This window comes from Falco naumanni, chromosome 6 (assembly GCF_017639655.2).
Source record: "Falco naumanni isolate bFalNau1 chromosome 6, bFalNau1.pat, whole genome shotgun sequence".
Classification (NCBI taxonomy): Eukaryota; Metazoa; Chordata; class Aves; order Falconiformes; family Falconidae; genus Falco; species Falco naumanni.
The window spans coordinates 9,854,196-9,881,048 of record NC_054059.1 but is presented as its reverse complement, the minus strand read 5'-3'; positions in this window follow the sequence as shown (position 1 = coordinate 9,881,048).

The following is a 26,853-nucleotide window of genomic DNA, read 5'->3' as shown; positions in this document are numbered from 1 at the left end:
AATAATTTAGGATGTCAGAAGGTCATCCCTCCAGCCTCCTGCTCAAAGCAGGGCTTTGATGTTTTATCGGGTTGCTGTTAGGTTAGATATTCATAAGGGAGGATCTTAACTGCAAAAGACAAAATTCTGGCCTGTTAATGCAGAAATCTTATCTATATTGATTTATGTCTGTTGTGAGTAAGTATGTGTGTATGAAATTGTCATGGAAATATTTTCTTTTGCACCAGTCTCTTTAATGCAAACATTGTAGCTGATTAATTAGTGATACCGACAGTAATTAATTACTGTCAGTATTCAGGATCCAGTAAATACATGCATACTTATACTGTGATATCTTGTACATAATACTGATGTTAGTATTTGCTAACTGTGACATTTGTGGGCTTTAGCCCTATTATATTTGTATTACGTTTAAGCATAGTGATATTTTTCACATCCATGTGTAACAAAACAAAAAAAGCTCACATCAAATAAAGCAGGAATTAATATAGTTCTTCAGAAAAAAAATTAAGCCTATGGAAATTACACTACAACCTGCAGAACTAAGAGAAAAACTGCTTTTCTATAAGTTTAGAACTCCCTAGGGTCTTATGGCAGGGCTACAATACAACCATTCATTCCACAGTTTTTGTTGAGAGTTACAAAGAAAACTTCGTTCTTTCTTTAATTTTCCTGTATGATGCAGGTACAAGTCATTCATTATTCTTTTGGGCCCTGTTGATCCTACAGAAATTAGTTTTGGCTTTCAGTCTTGGCTAGAGTTTTTCTGATAGCTGAAGAAAGGATGATGAAGTTGTTTAGGGAAAGAAGAGGGCAAAAAGCAAGTTAATATTTTACAATGGTTGCATTTGCTAAGATTGTGTCTTCTCTGTGTAAATGCACATATAATTCCCCCTTCCAGCTATTCAAAATGCAGCTGATTTTTTCAATATTCTCTTGATCTGGCCATAACATTTTTAAACCTTGAATCCTTGCATTGATCCCCTTGTTTTGTTGCTGATTGAAGGATCTTATTAAATTCTAGCGAAAGTCTTATTGACGATCTGAATTTTTCACAGCCATCTCAAGTCCCCAGCCTTTGGTGGTTCTCTGCAGATGGAAAAATCACCTTTTTGTGAGGTACTGGCCTGGTTGAACAATCTGCTATCTCGTTTCCCTGAAAAATGTACTTCTCATAGGATGTTACAGCAGGAAAAATAGCTATAAAGAGAAGCAGATGAGAGACTCAATCCTTACTTTGCTTTTACTACTTATATTTGCAAAGTGAAAGCTCTTTGGAAGAGACTTGGATCTGTAATTTGTCACATTTTAAGAACTGTCCAGATTTTAATACAATAAACAAAGTAATTACTTGCTATAGGATTCAAACTAGGCAGAAGTTTCTTCAGTGCTGTTTGGTTTAAAATCTGGGATTGTGTTAAACAGTTTCCTTCTCAGAATAGAGTAATGAAGTTCAGGCAACTCCATTCAGCTATTACAGGAGCAGGAGATTTGGTGAGGATGGGGAAGGGGGGAACAGGGAAGTTCAACCTCTTACCATCAAGTCAGGCATCTGGCATTTTGACTTTTACAAGCAAGCAATATCAGGGCTGGAAATAGTCCATATCACATTTATAGATTATTGTATTTTGTTAATCCAAAAATAAACTTCTTCATTTTTAGTCATGCCATTGGATGTTACAACTGGTAATGTAGTTAGATCCCTGTACTCTTTCTATTTTTTAGGAAAAAGGGCTAGGTACCAAGATACCAGGTACCAAGATACCAATAATGGGTAGACAAAGTACCAAAAAACCTGCCCAATCTAAGTTTTCCTAGAACAAGTCACTGCTTGCTTAAACAGTTGGGCATGTTTAATGAAATTTCCTGGGAGTTGACCTGGGAAGATATTCTTGACCATATTTCCTTGATCAGGGCATTTACAGAAAGACCATACCAGTATGACATTCCACACTGCAATGAAAAAAAAACAGGGCATGGACTACATAAATCTATTTTCAGCTGTTGAAATTTCTGCTTTGGTTTTGTTTTTTGTTTTTTTTTTTTTTTTATTGGCAATCTTCCAAGCTCAATAATGATTAACGAATTAGTGTGTAGCAAACATTTGTGAGATATAAACTTTCTCCAGCTGTTGCCAAATCAAAAATGAATGCAATCACCAAGAGGCTTGCAACTCTTTAATTAGTTTCGCCAGAATGGCTAACAATTTCTGCATCTGCACCCTTGAGTGTCCAACATGAAACAGTGGAAGTCACTGAATACTTGAACAGATGATCATCAAAGTCTCACCCCACAGCCAGAACTGCCACATCAGTGCAATGGTTGTACTGGTGCTACTGCTAAAAGCATTTTAGCACTTGTTGTACCTTTTACTTCATAGCTGCTGGGAACTAAAAGGACTAATAAGCACTAGGCGCTCAATCTTACAGCTCTTTTTGTGACCTATTTCCATTTCCTTTATTTTGAAAGCTTCCCACAAATGTCACATAGGTCTCAGTATGCTCCTTTCCTTCTCAAGTCAGCAGGTTCTTGCATCCTTCACTCCCTTTTCTGTTTTAGCTATCTCCAAGGATCCTTCCACAGCAGGCATTTTTTGTCCTACTCCGTACCTGTTTGTACCACTGGAAGAAAAGCTACCTTTGGAGAAAGTGCAGTTATAGCCTGTCCTCCTTCTGTCCTCTTGGCATTATGAACATAGAAAAGTCTGGATTTGAAGGCAGAGTTGGAACTAATTTTTTTTCAACGAAGTATTTATGCAGTCTGTGTCCCAGTTCCCCTTTTCAATTTGCCCGATGTATAAACATTTCCTCTAACTTTGAAATTTATCAGATGGGACATTGGAGCAAACCACTAATACTGTTTGGTTCCAGTTTCTTGACCAAGTGAATAACGTGTTTTCTTCTGATGTTGTGCTATATAATTCTGCAGAGTGAAACACAGAAGCAAACTTGATGGGGAAACCAATTTATTTCATGAGTAGGTCTGAGTGGAGAAATTATAACAATGCATTCCTTATCATTTAGATTTTAGGCAGATATCAAAAACATAATTCTGGTGCTACAGACATTTTACTCCATGCTGTACAACCAAGAGGGAGATCTTGCATCTCTGACTAATTCAACAGTCTTGTGAGCAGGTGTGATGCTTTTGCCAACACCCATGTTTGCTTAAATATGCTGTAAATATCATTTTGCTTGTCGGCCATGGAGAGGAGCAAAAGCTGACATATTTTTCCTACAAAAGTTTCATAGTGTTTTGTATCTATATCTTTCCTTATATGAAATTAAAGGCAAAAACTTTTATTGGTGTGAATACAGCCCAGTGTAGGAGTTATGTATTTGATATACTTCCATATTGCGTGTTATGCATTTCTATATGGTATATAACAAAATGCAATGCAACCTGCATGTTAAAAATATTCTATTAAGCCTTGAGACACATGGACAGATATTAAATTACCTTGGAGTACATGGGTGTTGCATTTCTGGCCAAGTGACAATGAAAAGACCATGTATTTTATACAGTGACTCATAAGACCTACACAAGTATATTTTTTATATATATATATCCCTACTGTATCTCTTTTTCAGTCATGTAAGGAATAATGTGTAATGTAAGAAGCACTGATATAACTCATTGCAAAGTACCTTTTTTTTTATTATTCTACTTTTGTTGGTTTTGTTGTTGTTGTTGTCATTGCTGGGAATCTTCATTAAATGGAAAAAATGAATCTATCAGTAGTATCAATAATGTTTTGTGGATTAAGGACATATTATTCAGTACTAAAACCCATGACATTCACATTTTCTTTGTTCCTCACAATACAATTTTAAAAATTAAATAATGGGTAGTTTTTACTAGGTTATTTTTATTTATTACCTGGCACATTTTTCAAGCTTTGAGAAACTTATTTTTTATTTAATAAAAGCAGAAGTTCTTAAGGAATCGTGTGACATCAGAGCAAGAACTTCACATAAAATATTTACTTTTTTCAAGACTCACTGTAAATTTACAAGAGCCGGAAACACTTACTTTCCCTGTCAGAGTCTTCCTGCTGTAGTAAAGGACAGAAAATTGATCAAAATTAAAATTTCTTAATTTATATTCAGATTCTTGTGTAATCAGATAATCGTAGTAGCTGGTAAGGAGAACAGTGATATGGGTAACTATGATTGACTACTGCAATAATGTTTTGTTATTTTCAAAGCAATTCCTGTAATATTACCTAACAGATATTCACGATGCCTTTGCTAGGGAAATACCTGTGAGGTGCCATCATCAGTTTCATGTATGACTGTACAAAGAAATCAAGGCACTTGCTGAGGTCCCTGACATAATTCAGTGGGCATCCTGATTAAATAAGGGAAACTTGATAGAAAAATGGATTTACTGAATAAAGCAGAAGTTTAATTTAATCCAGTACCCAGGGACAGTCTTTTGATTTCTAGCAGTCTGAAGCCCAAGCAGTTACTGAGCTTCATATATCAATGACATTCTTGTCTTTAAGACATTTTTTTCCCACGAATTCTTCAAAGGCTCTTTGAACCCATGTTAACTAGCAGCATCTCCAGCACACATAACTGTGCACCATTAATAAGCATCAAAAAGATGTCAAACTTGCCAAATATTAATTATTTTTCATACACTTCAGTTCTGGTTGTGAAGACAATAACTAACTGTTCCTTATTGCCTGCCTCCATGTCATTCTTGACTGTTTTATCCTCCTTCATTATGTCTCTTTCCATGCTAAAGAGTTGTTGAGTATTTCAGTTTCTTTCTATATTATTCTTGCTGCCCTTCTTGGTATCATTTACAATCATACCGCACACATTCTGTGACACATAGACCAGAATTGCACAAAGTACTCAAGATGTTTTGGGCTTTATACAGTTTTAAGATTATTTTTTTTTTTGCTCCTTTCTTCCCAACTCCTACATCTCATTTGCACTGCTTAGTGCTGATGAGCACTGAGTTGACATTTCCATCAAACTACTTTAGCCCCAAGAGTCCATTCTTGAGCAGTAACAATTAGTGCAAAGCCTGTCTTTATGTAAAAGCAAGACTGTTTCTTCCCCATGCAAATTATTTATCTATACAGACTACACTACTAACATATAAATAGAGCTGAGTTTCGCTTCCTAGCTTACTTTAATAAAAGAATACCTCAATCTTCTTTTTTTTTTTTTTTTTTTAAGTTCCCATGTATCTTACTGTATTCCCCTATTTCCTCCTCACCAAGAGGTTGTTTAGGGAGGAAAAGACAGGGCCTTACGAAGTCTTGCAGGGACAGGTAGAGTGGCATTGTCCCCAGCTGCAGTGTTGACTGTAACAGAACTACCAACATCCTACAAACGGGTCTAACTGTAACATAATGCGCTCCAGCAAACTACCAAATACTCTTGTGAGAAGCGTGGAAAAATTGCTATCATTGCCATCCACCAGAACTAACTCTTACAAGGAGCTCATAAAGCACACAAAACAAGGAATTACCAGTTTCTTATGAGACGATCACTCATCCTCCTGATCCTCAAGGGAGAGCTAGAAAACACCTCCAAAAAAAAAACCAAAACCAAGCATAGGAAAGCTTCAACTGTATGAGATACTAAAAATCCCAGACTGGAGAGGAACGTTAGTCTTAAAGCATATTGTAATCTTCCTCTCTGCTCTTGGCAGCCCTTCCATTTACCACTGGTGATAAATAACCTGTCTCACTCACTTATCTATAGGAGAAAATCTCTTTCTTATTTTCCGCTGCTATTATTCTCCCCACAGCCCTACCCCCTACATTTCACAGCTACCTTTCCCTTTGGTGGCTGAACTAACACTGTCTGGTTAAATTCAAAGCAGTTTTTCTCACCTTATATTTGGCTGTGAAATATGCGGTTTCTGGGCATTGGTAACCCAAAGCTCGCCTATTATTTTCTAAATAGACCAAAAGTTCATCTCTTTTCCCACAGACCTTTACCACACCACAGTCCTGAAGGCAACTTGTTAATTAGTCTGCTTCCAAATGGGTGATTCCCTCAGAAGGCACTAATCTCCTGAGCATCCTGTCTGGATGCTCTGGTTAAAGTAAGGAGCATTAATCACTAAAAACACAAAGATCGTTAAGCAAATCAGTTACTCATACTAACTCATTGCAATGTATAATTTCAAGGGGGCCTTATTCCTCATGTATGTTTATGAAAAGTAATTGTAAAGGGAACATCCAATCGTTTAGTTAATTTATTTGTGTTTCAACATAATGTAGTGAATTCTGCTTTCTGAAGGATTCCTCTTAACTATGGCTGAGTTTTGCTTGCTTAAAGGGGCTTTTATTTCTATATGAAGGGAACCTGGCTGCATGGATGGTCCCTGCAGACTGTGTGATGGAGAGACAGGTTCCTTTTCTTCAGGGATATTTTGATCTCTTCCTCCGCTTGACATATTTACATCTTAGTGAAACACAGTGTTCAAAACAAATTAACCTTATCACCAGCATACCTCTCCCTGCTACTATTACTATAGACTAATTTTAGCGTACACTATCAGAAGATGTGCTCCTTAGGATCAGTGCCAACAGGCAGGAAATGTGCCGCTAAGACATGTTTAACTTCACAGAATTTTCAATTTCACCAGCTATGACGGCCTTTTGTTTACATAATTGCACAAAGAAATCCAGCTTGGAGTGACATTATCTGACTGGGAATATTGGAATGTTTCCTGCATGATCTGCCTAATAATTCCTAACAGGTTTTGCAGATTTGATCATCACTTAGATGAAATTTTCAGAGAACTACCTAAAAAAACTCCTAGATATTCCTCCAAAGATAATTTGCAACCAATTATTATGTATATTTATTTAGGGCTTTTTTCAATACTTTTTTCATCTTTTGCATTTTCAGCACTGAATTCATCTGTCATTTTATTGCCAGTCAGCCAGAATTATAAGATCATCAAACAAATCTTATAGACAGTTCAAATTTTTGTTACCCTGAATTATTTTCTTTTATCTGTAAACTTTGTGATGACACTATATCATCATCTTTATTCCTCTGGTTGTTAAGGAGTATGTTTAACAGTGTAGGCTACAGAATTAATCTCTTGATCATCCTGCTGGTAGCTGCCCACAATGGTGACAATTTGCTATATATATGTCTACCCTTTGTCGTATGCCTTCCCACCAGTGGGAGAACCTTTGAAAGACGCTTTCCCATGCCCATGTAGCTTCTTGAAAATAATTTGGGGAAGGACCTTGTTAGAAATCAAAGTTATGTGCATGTGTATACTCCGTGAATAACCTTATTCACACTTTTATGGACGCCTTCACAAAACTTTAATAGATTTATGAGCATGACTCCCTGCTCCAAACATTTCGTTGCCTCCTCTAAAGCGTATCATACTTATCCATATCGTACTTAACCATGTATACACATTGAATTATTTTTTACTTACACAGTTTTTCCCCACTTCAAAGCTCAAAATATCCTGTCAGTCACAGGATACCTCCAAAAGTTCATTTTGAAGTTTGATAGTATGTTTTTCACCTTCCATCCTTTGGCACTGGTTACATATCACAGTTAGCATTTCAGCAATGTCACACTTGAATTCCTTCAGAACAGTCTTGTCCAAGCACTTTTGGTTTTCTCCAAGATTTCTGCTTCTTATACTTCAGCTTGAGACTACTCTTCATGCCCACAAAAGAAAGACCTCCCCAAATTTTTGCAGCAAATATTAGTGCAATAATTTTGGTTTTCTACTGTTTTTCCTCCCTTAGTCCCTTCTCTTTATGCTTTCATTATTTATGTGCCCATCTCATATATCTTTCAATAGTATCTCCTTTGGTTTCTGTTTGGTTGGTTGTTTTTTTTTTTCCTGTTAGCAGTATATATAAAATCACAAGAAGGCACAACGGTTATTTCACATTTAACTTCACAAACCTGACGCTTCTTTGTGTTTCTCCCGTTACTGGCATTATCCAGCTTCCATACTGCCTACAAACATTTTAACCTATGATTTGGTTTGTCTCAAAGGTGAGAACCTTGAAATGCTCTGCAGCTGGTTGCAATATTATTGGATTCTTATTGATTTCTTAATCACGCTAACAATGTGACTGCCAAGAATTTAATTTTAGTAAGCAGCTGCAGGTTCTAACAACACAGCTGCTAAAAATGTTTATTTCCTTTCCTAAAAATGGGGGGGAGGGGGAGTGATGATGACACCTGTTTTCATCTATTTCAGTATAAAACAAAACTTACGTTGAAATGTATCTGGTGACTCCAAAACCGCACTCTCAATTAATGTGTTGGTCAGTCACTGAAAATTTTCAGACTGTAAATCATTAAAGTTAAAAAGATTTGAGAAACTGAACTCCCTCAAATCCTCTGTGTTTTCAGACTTTGATACCTTGTGTCAAATTACATTCTCTCTTCAAACAGCAGTCCTTGGTAGTATGAGATGTTCTTTTTTTTGGTGTTCAAATGACAAATGGAAACCATGTATTTGAAGTCCACATGGCATTTGTAGAACTTAGGAACATGGTGTCTCAATATCCATTTTTCTTCTCAGCCCAACAACATCAGAGAAAAATTGAATTCTCTCCTAAGGACATGTGTGACTTTCCCTTCAGTAGAAAAGAAAGAGCTAGCAACAAATCTGAAGCAAACCATGGGCTATTTTCATCTTCTTTTCATCAAGATCTACTTCTGATTGATTGTAAAGCTCTCAGCAGACATTTGACTTGAGATCCACTCTAGCAAAGATAAGTTAGTGATTTTTTTAAAAAAAATGTTATCTTCAAGGTACAATTTAGTTTCAACAACTGCATTTTCTCCTTCTAATCTCACATAACCAAACCTCCTCCAAAGTCACGCAGTCATTGCTTGAGTCCTGTAAACCAGTAATTTTGTGCTTTGTGTTGATATGTTTAAAAGTAATGGTGGTGTTTAATACTTGATTCACAGGGCTTGATTAATATTTCCCAACTTACATCAAACCTCCTTTGTCTATTTTATATTCAGAAGTGACTACATTACTGACTCAAGCCTTATCTGTAGGCGTTCATTATTCCAATGGAAACATTATACTCTGAGAGAAGCCCATTAAAATTAACATCGTGCTGTGTGTTCCAGGTGGCACCAACCAAGAAAAAGAAAGGGTGGCAAGGTATATCAAGAAGGCAGGAATGTGAAATTATATGAAATTAGTTGATAAAAGGCCTTGATGCTTTTTCTAAAATATTTTTCTAATATTATAACTCTAACTTCAAATTTTATATTTGAATTGTAAATATTAATAATATTATACCTTGACAAATTGTCTTCACGACTTTCTTTTTTGATTGAAAACCTGATTTTTTTACTATGTGGTTATTTTTCACTAATCATATCTACTTTTGATTTTCTATTGAAAACAATTTTTCGGTTCTCAGATTGAAAGATGTGGGATCTTCAAATCAAAGTGCTGTGTACACCTCAATTTACCACGTGTTTCTGAGCTGCTCAGCTTGCCTTCTTTTGGTTCTGTGAACTTGCCTGGACTAGTGAGGTGCAATCAATAATGTAGTAACAGCACACCAGCAAGAATGTAGTCCACTACGCGAGGTCGTTTTAAGGAAACAAGTGAGAACGAGTTATTTGAACCTCTTCCTTTGAGCACTGCAGCAGGAAAAAAATGATGCAACTTGATTTTAAGCTGCCTCGAAAAAAAGTACTTCTTCTGTTTGACCAACATAATATTTAGATCTGTTTTGGACCAGCCTTGAAGCAACTGTGAAGTTAGATTCTTTGAAGGACATAACTGGGTTTGTCCAGATATTTTCCCCTTACAAGCGTTTCAATACACTGTTGAAGTACACCGATTCCGTTTCTGTTGACTCCGTGTGGAAGTCCTCTGTGCAAAGGATATTTATGACTGGCTGAATGAACAAGGTGGGGAAATTTTCTGCTGTGGTTTTGTCATCTTCTTGCTCTGCAAAATACGTATTAAAATCTTCACAAGGACAAAGCCCCTTAGCAGCCATACCTCATACTTCTGAGAGCTGAGGTGATGGGGAACACTGTAAGCAAATCCCAGGCAAGAGGTGCCTGCCCTTCAGAGGTTCCTGGATTGCCTGGGATGTGGTGGGTGAAGCTGAATTCCCAACGTCTAACATCACCAGACCTTAATGGCTCATCATTTCTCATGATGGTGGAGGGGTTAGATTGTACAGCAGTCATATCCCATCCCAGGCCTCATGCTGCTTGTGAGAGGCACAGGAAGCCCTCTTGCACTGTTTGAAAGTTGCCATTTTGGCATTTTATCAAATAATTATATTAAATAATAAGTTATATATGGAGTCAGACTCTGTGAAGGGGGTTATCACGAGGAGTTCCAATTCTCTTCAGAGAAGGGCAGGAATTTATCTGCTTCTTGGCAAGGGTGGGTTTCAAACAGGTCGGTTTTGCATGCTGTAGGATGAAAGGTGCTGTAAAAGAGCATGTCATTCTCTTTTCACTGACTTCTGAAACCTTTTTAATCCTGGTAGTCTTCACTTCCTTACTGTGTCTTCCTCCCTTTTCTTTCCTCTCAAAAAAAACCCCATATGAAATACCCCCATGTATGCTAAATGTGGAAAAAATGGTAAATTTGTTAAATCTTTAAGTCCCTTTCCTATAAGCTGACAGTTCCCTATTGACATTTACTTTTACATTAATAGAAACCTATTACTGCAGTTTAATTTCCAGGAAGAAAACGGGACTCAGCGCTTCAAAGTGCTTTTAGCTTCAGACAATGCCAGAGGAGAGTTCCTGCTTTCCAGAGAGCTTGTGCTGGACAAAGGAGACAGGTACATTGAATACAATACACTACTTGCTGTTACCAGGTTTATTTAAGTTTATTGTAGTGAAAATATTAATGCCTCCATTTAAAAATATTTCTGCCTATTTGATACATTTGAAAATGGTTGAAGATGAGTGTCTGTAAGACAACTTCTAAATTACTGCCTAAGGGTATTTCCTTCAGAGCTACATCAGGCTGTCAGAAGGAAGACCGAGGCTGGCTTTTATGGTGACTTTTTGAGTTCTGGGCTTTGTAGAGGTGCCTGGTCAGTGTCAGGTGAACCTCTTGTCCATGTTACAGCTGGGGAAGATGAAGAATGGTGGTGCAAACTCTACCTGGAGAACTGGAAATACAGAGGACTGGGACTATACAAATATGGAAAGGAGTGTGCTGCATATTAGAAATGGAAGCAGTGCAAAGATCTGTTTGGACACAGAAGATTGCTTTATTTGTTAAATAGATATGATGTTACTGAAGCCTTGTTTCATATTTGGCAATATAGAGAAGTGATAAGGCATCACCCTTCGAAACTGTTTTGAAAAGACATTTGCAGGGTTTGGTCCTTACAACAGATATTTTGATGATTTATAACCTGTGATCTTAATGGTGCCTTAAATATAGAAGCAATAAAATATGGAAATAAATGACTCTTTAAACAATTGAATAAAGTAGCCCACGTGTAATTTATGACCCAGTTGAGCTGTAAGTGAATATGTAAATTAAATGGCTTGGGTTACGAAAAGGCATGCGTAGGAAGTGATTACTTCTTACTTTCTGCAAGCTGATACCTTTAATGTGTCTTGGCCATCGTAACTTTTCAAGCCAAGGATGAAAGGGATAGCAAACTGCTACCAAGTTTTTGCTTTTTTTAGAGCTCTTCTTTGGATCATTTAGTAAACAATGTTAATATTCCTGCCTGACTGCCATTCAAAAAAGAATTTTTCTGTAACAGATTTACTGTGACAGGTGAGGAAGGAACCTAGCAGAAATGATAAATGCAAACTGGTCTCAACATGCACTCAATTTAAAATGACAGTCAACAGTGTGCTTCCTACAATGCACGTGGCTCATAAATCTTATGTTGTCAAAGTAAACCATTCCCAGCTTACAGCCTCTCTTGTGACAAGAAAGGAACTGAGAAGAAATACAATAGACTATAGTCTAAAAGAGCTTCCCTTAGGACAAGAACAGTAGCATAGGTAATGTCCTTTTGGGGAATTCAGCGTTGGGATAGCGTCCCTTCTAAAGTGAGGCAAGTCCCCGCAGTTCAAGGTGGGATAGCTGTGTTGTGCTACCATGATTCAGTCTTTAATTTAATATTTATTGTGTTTTTTTCCTGTCTCTCTCTTTTCTTACCTAGAACAGTGAATCTTTTGAAATCAACAGATGCCAAACTAAGCTACCAAGAAAACAACCTGAAAATTTAGCCAGCGCTCTTTGTGAAAAAGGGCTGAAATGAGAATTTTTAGAAGCAAAAATAAGCAGATTCAAAACAACTCTGAACGTTCTTCCTGTGCTCTGATCAAGCCTTTTGTATTTTTGCAGGCTTTAGACAATGCGTATAAAAATAATCTCCTAGCTTGCTTTGCTGGGTTCTCAATAGTACACCCAACCTCTGCACACAAACTTGTTCCCTCAGCCCTCCCTAGCACGTGAGGTTTCTTTGCACCTCTGACTAACTCAGCTTTTCCTGCAGGCAGGGTTGGCTGAAAAGTCCTGTACACCTACTCTCACACTCCCATCCATACTTAGGCCTGGCAAGAAATGTGAAGTTCCTCAGGAGCCATAAGGAGATGCTGAAACTTGCCTGAGAATGAGATTGCTGCCTTATGGCTTCAGTCAGAACATTTTTTGAGGGGGTGTGGATTGCATGGGGATGGGGGGAGGGGGGAGGGGCAGGCGTGAGCAATGCCAAAGCTAGACATAGACATTAAATGAGAGGTAAAAGTCATGCTCTACTAATCAGCAATTCATTCAGCTTCATGAAACGTCAAGAAGCTAAGAAGAGCATATTGCCTGAGAGCATCAGGAAGTGATAGTTAATAAAACAGTTTCCAGAGCTGCAAGTGTCTGTGTCTGATTCAGACTGTGGGGCCACAAATTCCTTTTTTAAAGTACTTAATTTTCCTCAACAGCCCTGGCAATCCCAGAGGCCTCTTAAAACTAAAGCACTGGAAAAGAAACTGGTCTGCTCGCTGAATAGAGCCTGCTCATGCTGGATTGTGACTGACTAGCCCAGCAAAGAAAACACCATTCTTCCTGGAGTACGTGGGTGCTTGCTCAGTGTAGACACAGAACAGCAGCACACAGAACTAGGTGGTGTGTGCCAGCTGTAATTGTGTTTTGCATAAGGCACATTTTATATCTGGAGCATACGAAGTCTTCCAGTGCAAAATGTGTTTTCCTGCAAAGCAGAAAGGAATAAATGTATTTAAACAGGGAGGGGGCAAATGTGTGGAGAGAAAATTTAGATTTATTCCACTTACAGTATAGCAGAACTCCACTGCTGAGTATAAGTGTAGAGTGCTGTGAGATTGTACTATATGTCTTAGTCAACTGCCTTTAGCAGAAAAGGCCTATGAAGAACTCTAATCTCATACATATATCTTAATTCTTTTAGATCAGGTAATGGCTTTGTGCTAGAAAAAAGATGTGTGCACCTTATTCCCGAGTTATCAATAACAGTAATCTTTTTCATAGACGGCAACTTTTAGTCCTGAAATAACTACAGGATAAAACCTTTACAATTCTGTATGAGTGTTTGGTTAATTATGCAGCTCTGACAAAAAAAATGAAATCAAAAGAACTTTGTTCCATTTAGAGTGTCAACCACAAAAAGAACAAATTCAATGACATTTCAAATCCTAAAACCTATATTTTTGGTCACTGGGGGAAAACATAATGATATTTGTTACTTAAATATTTATTCGGCTGTTTACCTCCTGTCCCTAAACAAGGGTGCACCATGGTGTTCACACCATGTCTAAAAATCTGTAAGTACATAACTAGAGGTTCATGTATTTAGCTTTAGCAGCACACTTTTTATAATATCAGTGACATTGTGTAGCAAAAGTATTTCAGAACAGAGATTAGGATGTTTATATTCTCACCTTCAGTCTCCTACTTCACACTTGGGGGTTGCAGTGAATGCATACTGCCTCTCTTGCAGATATGAGAAGTTAATCCCTAGTCCTTTTGGCTATCCATACATGTGTTAGGTATTTTCTAAAACTGTTATTAAAAATATCTAAGCAAGGCTCCAGATGATGAAGGCACATTACACATGCACGGTTCCCCCAGCGACGCAATTCCCTAAGACACATTACCCAGTAAAGCCAATCAGACTCTTAGTTTTAACCTGGAGCCAAAATCCAACATTGATGCCGAGGTCACACTTCCACTGATTTCAAAAGGAAATTTGGCCATTGGAATTTGACTTCTAAACTTGCCTTTCCTTTTGTCCTCACCAATAATGGTAGCATCATTCTGTTCCATTTAATTGCAGACATATCAATTAGCTCTCCGACTGCTGGACTGTGCTGCCCAATCAGAATAATGTCCCTCTACTAGTATTAATGTCTACACTTAATAATGTGTGAAAAAATGCAACTGAATTTATTTGGCCACAAAATAATATAATTTTTTAAATTGCTTTTAGTGACTAGTCTTGGATGGTATCCTTCTTCACACTTTTTTCCCTCCAACTCTTCACACTATTTATCCTTCCTCTTTTGATTTAATCAGGACCGTGATTGCATTCTTTTTTCACTTTTTCAAATTATAGTTAACACAGTAAGAATGCAAAATTTAATTTTGTGACTACCCTAATACACTCCCCTATTCTCCTTTTTTTGCGTTTCTGCAGATAAGCTCAAGCTTATGTTGTCTTTCTCTTGTTAAGACTGTTTCCAGGGCAAAAAGCATGCATATTAAATCCCTACCTGTATTAAGCTGTTAGCTTTCAAGAGAAAAATGTGTGTTGAATTACAATAATACAAGAATAGCAGAATAATTAAATGAGAATAATACATTATTACTTCGTTTATCTTCCAGACCATGCAGAACAGTAATGTTTCCAAAATCACAGGAGACCAGGGACATACTATTAAAGGAATAATTCTTCTCTATTAGCTACACCATCTATTTGCAGCTATAATAATATGTACATGGTACATAGAGGTCTGTTACACCTACAGGACTATTTTCATCCCAGGCCACTGAAACGGTACCAATAATAATGCAAAAAAATTACTTTGCATTGCTTGATAAGCATTTGTGATCTTGAAAGACACTTAATTACATTTCTGCTTTTGATGCCTTTTGCCATCTCATCACAATGACTTCAAGATTAAAAGCATATGTGTTAAGGAAGATTGGACTGAAACTGTCTGGAGTTAACGGCTCAGCACTAGTAGCTAGGTTTGTTGAAGCCTTAGGTCGCAAGCTGTGAACTTTCATCCAGGTATTCTGAAATTTTACCTAATTCCATGAAAGAGAGCTTCAAGAGCTGGTTCGAGCTGGAAGACAAGGAAGCAAGGAAGGCCGCTACACTCATCAGTCTGAAGCAGCAGAAGCTGAAACCTTAGAGATAAGAAACGGCCTGCCTTAGAGACAGTGAAGGGGCCCAAGGAAGAACAAGAAACCCCTAGATGCTACTGTCACTGCTGGTTGGCACTGTCACAAGAGGGGTGGGGAATTTAGATTGTAAAGGTATAATCATCCAGGAATTCCTTTCTGTGGAGTCCCTCCCTGCAGGCTACTGCTGTACCACTCAAACTACCTTATCGAACTTAAAGCCTGTGCCACAGGATACGTAGGGTGGAGAAACCTCTTTAACAATATGGATATTACTACTTTAGTATGCACGTTTCCCATATTGGATAGTCTAAGAGAAAGTACATGGGTTTGATAAATATTTGACGATTACCTGAAATATTTCTTACATAAAAAATAGAGATTGCACATATGTATAATGGTTTGTAGCAGTAACTGACTTTACAACCTCATATTCTACAGAAGAGTTCTTTTCACTGCACATCCTCAGAGGTAGTACTATATTTTTTCATCTGTAAAAGAAATGACAGATGTAGCCTGTCCAGTTAATGATACTAAGCAGTGTGAGGTACTCAGCTGGAGAACATGGTTGCACTGTTGTGTTCATTGGTACCTGTTAGACTAATTAGGATTTGAAACTCAGTTCTCTGCTGAGTTTCACATATGTGAAAAAAATAGCATTAAAAGCAGAAGTGCTGAGCTGGATTTCTCCTTGTGCAGCAAAGACCCATCTCTGTCTGCAGTAAGAGAAGAACTATACCTTCTTGCCTGTGTTGCTGTGTCGGTGGGGTCCCCAAAGCAGCCTAGGCAGGGGAAGACACTGTTGCTGCACTGTTTTAAGAGCTACAGAGCTTAAAAGCAATTGCTTTAGTTTTAATTCTGTTGTCTGCCAGCAAAGGAGGTGAGCCTTACCGACTTCAGACTTCCTAGATCAGACTGTTTCTAACAGCTTAGACCAGGTGAGAAAGACAGTTTCTGATAGGAAGGATCTTGTGGATTCCTGAGACTCAGCTGGTTTCAGAATCTGAATTTCAACCATAGCCAGTCTCAAACTGAGCAGGTCAACAGGTTAGTATCCTTCCAGAGCATGTGAGTATTGACACAAAGCAAAGTGCATCCAAGTTTTGATAGCAACTTGTTAAGATAAGAGCTACGTTGATGTAATATTGAGTGTGAGTGGTCTTAAACTGACTTATTAATGGATAATCTATATTAGCACATGCTCCAGTTAACCAGTTCTAGGAAGCTTCATTTTTGCCTGGGGCTGGGCATGCTAGGTGAAGAGAGGCATGGGCTCAGTCAAAAGACCCAAATAACTCAAAAGTGTTGCCACTGTAACTCAAAAATGTTTAGTTCTATGTCTGTACCTTTTCTTTGACATCTCTACACCAAAATATTCAGATTGATTCTTTCAGCTTATCTCCATCTCTAGTTTCTCCTTAATAGAAGAAGAAGAGGGGAAAAGTTACAGGATGAGAAGAAATATTTTCTCAGAGGGAAGCACATGAAGTAAAAAAGTCATCAATCACTACCACTTTCTCTTCTTTACCTGGGAGTTATTTCTCCACTTGTACATTTTGTACATATTTTGTACATACCTATAGAGTCGAATGTTGCTGCAGGCGATGTGTGACGCGAGCCCTGGTTGCGGTGCTCCACCCACAGACTGTACAGCAACATACTGGAAGAGAGTCCTTCATCTTCTTCTTTGCTACTTTCATGCTACAGCACACTGTCACCTCCTTTGTAAGCCATGAAAGACATCAAGCAAGGAGAACAAAGCAGAGCCTTGAAAGAATCTCTTCTCACTTTCTTGTGTTTCAAAGGATACACAATTTGTCTTTGAAATAAAGAAATGTAACTGCTGCTGCTCTCTGTAATACTTCTCCTCTGTATCCCTCAGGAAGGGAACAGGTAGAAACTAAAGCTTTCAGTACTGTTTTGACTGCAGTTTAAAACAGCTGCAGTGTAATTAGTCCAAACTATCACTGTGAGAAATCACATGCACTGGTCAAATAACAGCTCCCATTCAGTGCCCAAGTCACCACCAGGCGCCTGCAGCTCATGGGACAGCGGCTGATGAGACCTGGGCAGGGCTGGCAGCAATGGTGGCCAAGCCCCCCCAACACCTATAAAAGAAGCCCTGAGGGAGCTGGTTTTTTCATAAGATGAAACTAGAGGTATTTGGATTGCACTGAAGGACTGTGGAGGGACCCAAATCTGTGTTGTCTATACTGCATTTGCAAAGGTCCTTGGAACAGACTGGTCCTCAAACTGAGCCCAAGGATTGCCTCAGAGTGTGCTAGTTGCTTAGTCTAAGCCAGGGGTCCTCAAACTTTTTAACCAGGGGGCCGGCACGGATGAAGTGGCAGGAGGTCATCTGCGGCTGCTTGGTTTCCCCCGGCGGGGTCTGTAAATACCGGGGGCCGGATTGAGGGCCCTGGGGGACTGTATCTGGCCCACGGGCCGTAGTTTGAGGATCCCTGGTCTAAGCTATGTGTCTGAGTGTCTGTCACCAGACACCAAGGGGACAGTATGTGCTCAGTCAAGCAGTAGGGATGAATAATGCTCAAGCTTCCTCCACACCCTGTTTTATTTAGCTGTATAAGTGTAGCCCCGGGAGTCCAACAGCTGAGTTGTTGCCCCCTTAGCATAGTCTGCTTCCAGAACTACGCAAACCTATCTTAGCAGTGGCAGCATCAGTTTTTCTGCAGAGGTCACACTGGAGTTCCTACGCTAAGCTGCTTATGGCTGTGGTGCACCAGCTCCTGCTGACACTGCGAAACTGTTTGCCACTGGCTTGTTGATATTCTTGCACCATTGGGTGGTTCTTAGTTTTTAATTTTCAATCCAGTTTGGTGATACAAGCAGTCCACACAAAACCCACATCACAGAAGTAAAATATGTTTGGCATCATTTCCTTCTTTTCAAAAAGCCTGTTTCCCCAGAGTGGGATCATGTCAGTGAAGCAGATTCAAACATTTGTTTAATGCATAAACATGCCTTTTTTGTTTGTCCTAATTCAGTTGTAATTCTGTCTTTAAATATCGTTTTCAATACAAATGCACCAGAATGTTACAAAACCTACATACTCATGAGCATACCCTGGTGCAAAGCTTTAGCCTGAGTCACCTCCCATGCTCTCCAGCAGGTTTTTACAGTTTTATTCACCCTCATTTTTCTCCCTCTATCTTCCTAAAAGGAGTTGCTCTTTCTGCCATTCTTCCTCTCTTGTCTACATGCCTTCAATTCTGTATACTGTGACTACTATTCTTTAAAAAAGCGCGTAACTCATGTTTCCTATGAACACCAATTTGCTCTGAGCATAACACATTTTTGAGCAGGACATTGATTCAACTGAAGACTGTATAAATTCCTATTGCCTTTCAAAATATCAATCAAATTAAAAAGATCTACAACATTTTATGATAATGAAGAGGTGACACATTCCTGATTCATACTTATTCGAAGATTTGCTGTATTGTGATTGGGCATCCTGGGTCCGTGAAGATTGCTGGATACTCTGAACGAGTTCTGCTGACAAGTTTTCTTTAATGGCATCTGACTTCTGTAGGAGTGCATGAGAAATCTGCATTACTCAAACATAAGCATTTGCAGGATCTGGACCCTTAGAATTCCTGCCTAAGTTACTGTGACACCCAAAACCCCAATAGCTTGCCAGCTTCTGTTATTCAATTTTGTTTTCCAATAGGTATGGAGATTTTTATCCTCAGATCTCAATTTTTTAGAAGTCGGAAAAGAAAGAGGTAGAACAGAGGGAATTCCCCTTTGAGTATATAAGACTTTCCAGAAAATAGCAGAGGCCTGGCATTTTTCATACTCACTGTACCTTGTACAGACTTAAAAACTTTGAATGGCTCCATGAAGTGCAAAATTACACCCTAGTCTTGCTCCTGTGTTCCAAATTTCAGTTAAAACCATTTATATGGAGCTCATGTAACCCTATCATCAAAGCTGAAAAGGCAAACTCTTCATCACATTTAAAATTTAAATTTAAAAGTCTATTAGAATTTAATTTTGATTGATTCAGAACTCCTTTGTAAATTACTGGTTTAGGTTAAAGAACAGGTTTTCTATTAAACCTGTACTTGTGCAAAATCAAGATCAAAATGAATGTGATGAAACGCTTTCGAAATTTACATAATTTAGGAACAGTTTAGCAGGGGTCTCAACTGAAGAGTGACTATTATTCTGTATTTTAGGCTCAGAGAGCTCTTATATTCATTTATTCACTACTAAAAATTATTTGTTATGAATTGTTCATTTTGTAAGTATATCTTTGCCTACAGTCCTGTTAGTTACTGCAGATTCCTGTTTTCTTTTGGTGGGGATTTTGTTTTATGTTGCATTTTACTTTTGCTCATTTCTTTTTCAATGTGAGCTTCTAAAAGAAGTCTGTTGGATTACAGTTGACAACTGCAATAATTAGACAAATACGTAGTCACCACTTGATGGAGAAATTAGTAAGAATCGTCCTTGTCTTAACTGAAAACGTTAGTAAATCACGCACATTTTAAAGGATGAAGGCAGCCTGCTAGGAGGTTTACTTTCAGAAAACTAGAGTTTCAGGTAAATAAAGAGCTTTTTCATTTTTAGTGGGCAACTTTCTCCGCATTATTGTCATGGTAAAGGACACGTGAAACCAGGAGAGAGTGATCTGAGAACTGGTGAAGCCAGGAAGGATTTTTTTTTTAGAGATTTTTGAGTCAGAGGCTTGAGGAAACCAAAACCAGTTGCAGACTTCATTAGACAGACTATAATGGGGCTTGCACGAGTGCACAAAGAGACATACCTGCTCGGCCTCGTGTCTTCCCCCTGTGCCTGTATGAAAGATGGTCACTGTCTCTGTCCCAGCACCCCTAGAGCAGTAGTGGGAAAGAGATTGTGGCCAGCAATGTGGCTGTCTGTAATTGATGAAGGGTGGGATACAACTCTGTCTTAATTAACACCAGCTGTTAGATTCAAGCTATCGCACACTGTTATCACCCAATGTTGAAGTTGCTGCTTTCACTTTGACTTTCCCAGTGAGTCAGAGCATATCTGACATCCCCCACTGACAGCCAGAGCCTAAGTTATAGCAGACTGCATATTAAAGTCCCAATAAAATCCCATGTAAGTCTTTCACCAACTATAGTGCCATAGCTTATGGGACAAGCTTTTAATAAGGATTTTTATTTTCAGACTTATATTAATGCTCACTGAACAAGGTCAACAGAAATCATTGCATTTCTAAAAAGAGCACTGCTTATTGCCATGTACCATAAAAATGAATCATCTGCAAACTGCCTGCACTTACAGCTGTCTTGCTTAACTTAGTGGATGGTGCATTGCCTGCTCATGTGTTGTTTAGATGTAATATAGGGAATAGGTGTCAGAAAAGATGATTTTGCCAGGATAGTTTAAATAGAACAACAACTGTTAGCTTGTTAGCAATAATTTCCCTTTTGATGACTGAACAAGAAAGCATTATTCCCCCATGTAGCTTTCCAACCTGCTGGCACCTGCTACATGCTTCAGCATCACAAAGTTTAGTCAGCTGGGTTCCTGGACTGCTGTCTCTGTGCTGGGTCCATTCTTGCCAGGGATACCAGAACATTAAGAACATGTTTTCATCTTACTCAGTGTAATTCTTGCTTTTATATCAAAGACTAGGAAAGTACAGAAGAGGAAATGTTTCCTAGCCAGTGGGGTGTTTTTTTTTTTTTTTTTTTCCTCTTCTGTCTCTTGCCGGAACTAATTGTCCCCAAAGTACTTCATCTGGACAGACTGTTCTGAACTTTTCTTGTTAGATATCTTAGATCTTCTTTAAGAGCCTCCTGGAAGGGGACTTCTGCAAAAAGGCTAAGCATACCCATTGCCTCTATTTACAAACACTCTGAATTTTTAAGAGGAATACACTGTCTCCTCCCAAAGGGGTCAAATAATTGAAAGAATTTGAGCTTAATTAACCCTCCCTGCCTATTTTACTTTTTTTTTCCCCTTTTCAACTATGTCAGAAATGTAAACATGAAAATAAACAATTCTTGCTCAGTTTCTCATCATAGTGTAACACAGTCCAAACCACTTCTCAACTCCCACTCAGCATTCAGAAAACAGAGCATCTCACAGAGAGCACCTGCCATCTTGCAGGATAGTGCCATATGTGATTATCTAGAAGATTTATGTAGAGATATAACAGCAAACTTAAGACAGAGAAGAATGTTCGCTCTCACTGGGGGCTCTGGTTAGCCAATGAAGAAAAATTATGCAGGTGTCTTCATGGTCCCTTTCTTGTCTTGCCTCTTCTTTTAGTAATTGAGAAAGCATAAGTAAGATCTGTCAGAAAAAGTAAGACTGCAATAAGAATAAAAACCCTTAAGCATGAATATGGAATATTGCAGTTCTACTGATGCTGTTTGTTTTCACCTTCAGTATCCAATATGCCTTGAAAATGTTATTTATCTAAGCATTTTAAGCATGTTCTGGTTTAAAAATAAAAATGCTTATTTTTATTTTTTGTATCTCACAAAACATGTCGAAAATATTTTGCCAAATTAGTTTTCATTGTAATTAGCTAATTTGTCCATAAAGTACTCAGAAGTCCAAGTTTATGATCAAAGCTCACCTCATGGACTTAAGAAAACTTTTAGAGAACATCCAGAAAGAGAGCAGTTATGTATTTGTTTCATAAATTGCAGGAGTAAATATGTGTACTTGTGTATATTATATTTTAAGAGCTGACTATGTGCTCTGTGATGATGACTCTGGAGCCTGTAGAGAGTGTCTCTATGAGATACAGGAAAATTCATTACTTCTTTCCTCTGAATCATTTGTTTCCTTGCCTTTATGTTGGAGAAAAAAAAAAAACTGTTACATTTTTTGAACAGTACCTGCCACCAAAACTGACTTCTAAGGAGAATTCATTAAAGTTTTCCCTCACATTTATTCTAAAGAAAGTTCAGGAAATAATGATGCTATACTTAGTAGGGATAATAAGAATGACTAGTATTATTCGTAATAATGTTCATATTTATTGTGAATTAGCATATGAACAATAGACATCTAATAATTTCGGCTGCTTTATTCTCACTCCTCTTTATGTATGTGACATGTCAGTGATTTGAATTTTTTACATCTCAGCTGACTATGATGACTCGTTAAATACCAGTATAACTAATCTGAATTATTTTAGAGGCTTTGGAAGTCAGATGTGCCATAACTGCCCAGCTGGAGAATTCCTTGGAGTGTCATTGCATAATCTGTACAATATTAATTAATTCAAATAATTTAAAAATAAAATATAGGCACAGCCTTTGCTGTAGTCCCAAAGCTGCAGTAATTTATCAGCTGGAACTAGTGTTAACAGGGACCTGAGTTAATTGATTGAAATGAACAAGACTCAACATGCACCTTGAAATTTTAGAGTAATTCTCTAGTGCTATTCATCTTGGTGACAGAGAAGAATTTACCTGATGAGCCTGTGGCTGCTAATACATGTTATTTAATTCAAAGTTATTGTTGGTAGAATGTTCTGCTTCCAAATTTAAACAGTTTCAGCAGATGTCTCAAGCACGAAGGAAGAACAGCTCAGATAGCTCGTGAGAAGTCACAGGTCTGCAGCTGTGTGGATGCCATTGCTCAGGGAGAAGGAAGTAGTGCAAAAGGATCTTTGAGAGAGTGGAAAAGTAATGTGGCTTCTGAGCTGCAAACAGAACAACACTTTTGCTTTTGATGACAATTTTAATGGTATTTATGTTAATACTGCTTGCACCTTGCTTGAGACTTGTCCAGACTCACCTCCCATAAGTGGACAAGAGCACAGGGTTTGTATGACAAATAGAATTAACAAAATGGAAATCTGTAAACTGCATTAGTGCCAAATTGCGCTGGTAGGTGGCAACATGAATCCAGTCTTGCGTATTACAGAGGAGGTGAGAAAGGCAGCACACTTTCTTCAATCATGCTTTCTCTTCCTGCTCTCAAGAAGCTTGCAAGTGGTTTTCTCACAAAAAGATACCCAACTCTAACTGGTTTCTATTTTTTTCTAGTGAATGAGTCAAGTAGGAGGAAAGAATAGAACATTGTCCTGCATGGATTGCAGTTTTTTTTCAGCAAAATGGTTTTACCTCATAAAATGTAGTTTCTTCAAGTCTAAAGTTTCCTTTTGCAGAAACACACTGGTTTAGAGCAAGAGGTCCCCCAGGATCCACAGGAAGAAAATTAATTTTCAGAGGAGGTTAGTTTCACAGGAGGTGAATTACCATCCCAAGAGACTAGGGAGACATTCCAAGGGGAGATTTATATATCGCAGTGGTCAGTGCTACAGCTGTTGGTAGCCTGGAGCCAGTCCCAGCTGTAGAGCAGCTACAGGAGTGGCATTTGCACTGCAGGCTCAGGCACCTATGCTTTCCATGTACTGAGCACAGGGACCTAGGGATGCTGAAGAAGTGGGAGAGTGCACAGCTGAAGCCACAAAAGAGCTATGTTTCTGGAGGCACGCAGTTCTTCAGGACACAGGTATCTAGCTGAAGTGTCTCAACATTTTTTCTCTAATGTTAAAATGTTCAAAATGCTATTTTTTCTTAAGCAGTTTCATGCCCATGAGGAATCAAGAAGAGTGGAAATACTCACCTTGCTTGCATTAGACTTTATGTAACACAAAACAATTCCAAACAGATGATCTGCAGCAATACAAAACTGCATCTATATGTTGGATTGACCTTGGCTGGACACCAGGTACCCACCAAGCCGCTCTATCACTCCCTTTCGTCAACTGGATGAGGGAAGGAAATGTGAGAGACTCATGGGCCAAGCATGTGAGCCAATACAATCTGCCATGCTAAAACTAAGGGAGGAAAGAGAGGGTTGAGTAAAAAAAACAACCCACAGAAAACAAACAAACAAAAAAACCCTCAAGAGATGCATCAAATCTGGGGAGGGAAAGGACAATTCATTTGACTGTCTGCTCCAGCTGGTTTCCACTCTGGAGGCCTGGAGAGGATGAGAAGCTGAAGCTCCTGCGTGCCAACATAAGTTCTCTTGCATTCCTTCAATCTATTCCACCAGGCTGCTGTATTTCCCTCTGCTGGCATGGCTGAGGCATGGAAAGGAGGAGGTTAGTCACCAGTGATGTGCATACAAAGGGTGCAGTGAAGAGTGGCTGTGCAGCAGAACAAATGCACTCCCCAGTGTACCCCACAGACCCCTGCGCCAGCTGCCCACAACACCGCAGCTCACCTCTGCACCTCTGCACTCATCTGAGCTTTCTTCCTTAAACAGCTTGGGGAATGACCTATATCTCCTGTTGGTTTTGAGTTAGGTGATGGCTGAGAGCATGTTCCATGGGACCAGGACAGTAGGACATGGAGCACTGCTAAGCCAAGCAGATACAACCACTGACAACATCTGCCAAAGACAAACAAGCACTTCTGGCTCTGAAGGTGGCTGTATCAATTAGACCCTGAGGCACTCTGAGATGAGGGGGGAAGAGAATGTGTATTAGGAATTTAAGGCTGCCTCTGTCTGAAGCTTGGCATTAAAAATCCAGTGGCTTCATTGGTGACTAGCCTGCCAGTCACTTTTACAGAATGCACAGGAGGCCCTTTTAAATTCTTGCATTCTTGAAACATTTGTGATCCTCTTCATGTATCTCTTAGCCCATCTCTCCCTTCTTACTCGAATAAAAGAAGTGGGAGGATGAAAAAGAGAACAGCAAGGGCTCAAGAATCTTGTTCTAAATATACTAAGCATCATCTGTAGGTGGTGATATAAAAATTACAAGAAACGTTCCTGTGTTACTGTATATAGATACGCCTGGTTGGTCAAAGTCTGCCACTACAAACCCCAGGAATATAACCACGTTGCTGAAAGTCATTATTGCTCCAATAGTCTCATTAGTAAGTCTGCCTTTGAATTCCTTCAGTTTTTGAGTGTTTTTGGCTGTCTCAGGAATTTATTTATTAATCATTGGCTTTTGCAATCACTTGCTCGTTCCAGCTGAAATTGCATTAGAAAGTTGTGTGTTAGTTTATCTGTACTTCAGCTGTTCTCTCTGCATGTCGGTCTGAATTGTGAGCTGCTCCTTTAAATGCAGCCCCCTGGATGGTTTTGGTGTCATTCTCAGACCACTGTGAAAATTCCACAGCCTGTGTCTCATTTTCAGGAATTATTGTCCTGCTTCTTCCTCTTCTGCCTCACCAGTTTGGAGAGCCTTCAGTGACATCATCCCAATTTCAGGAATAAGTTAGTCAGAAGTACAAACTCAGCCCTTCAAACCGTGTTTCACTAATACCTCAGGTAAGTATCAGAACAACTCTATTACAGTATGTTACCAGTGCCAAAATATTCATCTATCAGTGCAAATAACAGAAACTCTTAACCTTTTCCTATTACTTTAAGAATATCCAGGAGAATGTAGGATTGTCTAGAAAGACATTTTTGCAATGAGGTATTGATTTTGAGGAAGTTTTTGCAATAGAAAGCTTTATGAGATCCAGGGCACTCCGGTCATTTCTGATGGCAGATAGGAATAGAGATCTGAAATGAAAACAGTATTATTGATCTAAAAGAGATGGTTTTGGTAGTGTGCCATTTTTGAAACCCAAAAGATATGAATGTTGTTCCAACGGGAAATGCAAACCATTTTCAAAACCTTAAGAAGTCATAAAATTGCCAGTAAGATGCATGTCAAGAGGGACTCATGCGGTTACAAGGATTAGACTGGGTTTTGCTCATTTTTCATAACAGAATATGCTCTCTGAGGAGGGGGATCCCTGAATGACAACAGTCATCTCTGTTACAGCGTTTACAGAAAGGAGCAGTGGTGCATCATCCTTATTCTCAGGGCAATGGCACCTTGAAGGCAGTGGAAGATTACTCCATCTCCTAAGGGCGTCCTGAAGCTCAAGACTGGCTCCAAGCCCTGGCAAACACGCTGCTCACCAGGGGAATGGGCTGTTGGGGCAGCAGCACGGCAGAGGCACTGCTGCCTACTTATCCCATTTCGGAACCCTGGCAAGCCAGGCTGGCTGCTGCCAATGCCCCTGCAAATACAAGGGTGAGAGCGCATGCAAAATAGGTTATCCTTGGAAGAGGATGGGGACACAAGATGGGAACACATTCTTCCAACAACAGCTGCAATTCCTGTGCCTACCTCCCTGCAGGTGTCTGTAAAGAACAAGAGCAGCAAGCTGGATTTCTCAAGGCTCTCCATTTCCCTCTGGCTCCCCCAGATCCTGTGCCAGAAGCAGGAGCATCACAGCTCTTTGTTTTAGAGCAACCAAATTCAACCTTCTGTGCTCCCTCCTGAGAAGCCATAAGCAGCTTTGATAAAGACCTAGCGTCCTCCTCATTAGAGAGGACAAAATATACAAAAATAGCGTGGTGGGTTCAGCCCAGCTGGCAGCTAAGCCTCCACTCATTCCTCTCACTTCCCCACAGAGGGACGGGGGAGACCATCACAGGGCCAAAGTGAGGAAAAGCTCAGTTGTTGAGATAAAACCA